The following is an 817-nucleotide window of genomic DNA, read 5'->3' on the forward strand; positions in this document are numbered from 1 at the left end:
AAAGCAGTTGTTACTGGAGTCAGAAAAAAAAGAACAAGCCCCTTCAAAATCATACTAAAATCTGGTCTTAAGTGTGAAAAATCATATAATCAACTTGATATCAAAAGATGCCTGAGAACACAGTCCTGTGTTAAATGACTCAATGACAGGAAGTTCTGAACTAAGACGACAACGGAGATGGGTAGAAGGTGAGGTCAAGCTGCCTCGACTGGGTGAGCAGCTCTAGTCAAGGGACGCTGATGCAGCTGAGGAAGGAGTCTCAGCCTGACCTCCGGGTCAGAGGCATGGACGCCTGGGGGGATGGCAAGAAGAGCAATATCAAAGTAATAAATAAAGAAGGAGGAGTGGGGATCACGCGGGTAAGGATGAGGCCTCTATAATTCAGAGCAGTGTGGAGGACGGAATTTCTATTCCAATGGAGACGGTGGGGCCCCTTCTCTAGCTTCAGGCTCCTTTCCCTGATTCCTCTGTGACACTAGTTTGCCTCCCTTTTGGTCTGCCCAGAAGCACATTTTTCATTTCTGGTTTTAGTTGCCTCCGTTACAGGTGCACCCCAGTTCTAACTGCCTGAGATGCCGAAATCCACAAAGTAAGAAATGTTTATTTTCTCTGAAGATGGACTGTCAGTACCCCCCTGAGAGTCCCTGTGCTGCTGAGAAGCCCGAGTACAGCAGAATAGCCATCAGCTGTCCAGGATCAACACATGCGTGCATGTGTGAGAGCGCACGCGCGTGCACACACACACACACACACACACACACACACACGGCTTTTGAACTGAATTCATAATGGGAATTAAATTTCACCATGAAGTTTG

Source organism: Octodon degus, unplaced genomic scaffold, assembly GCF_000260255.1.
Source record: "Octodon degus isolate 3935 unplaced genomic scaffold, OctDeg1.0 scaffold00033, whole genome shotgun sequence".
In the NCBI taxonomy this organism is placed as follows: domain Eukaryota; kingdom Metazoa; phylum Chordata; class Mammalia; order Rodentia; family Octodontidae; genus Octodon; species Octodon degus.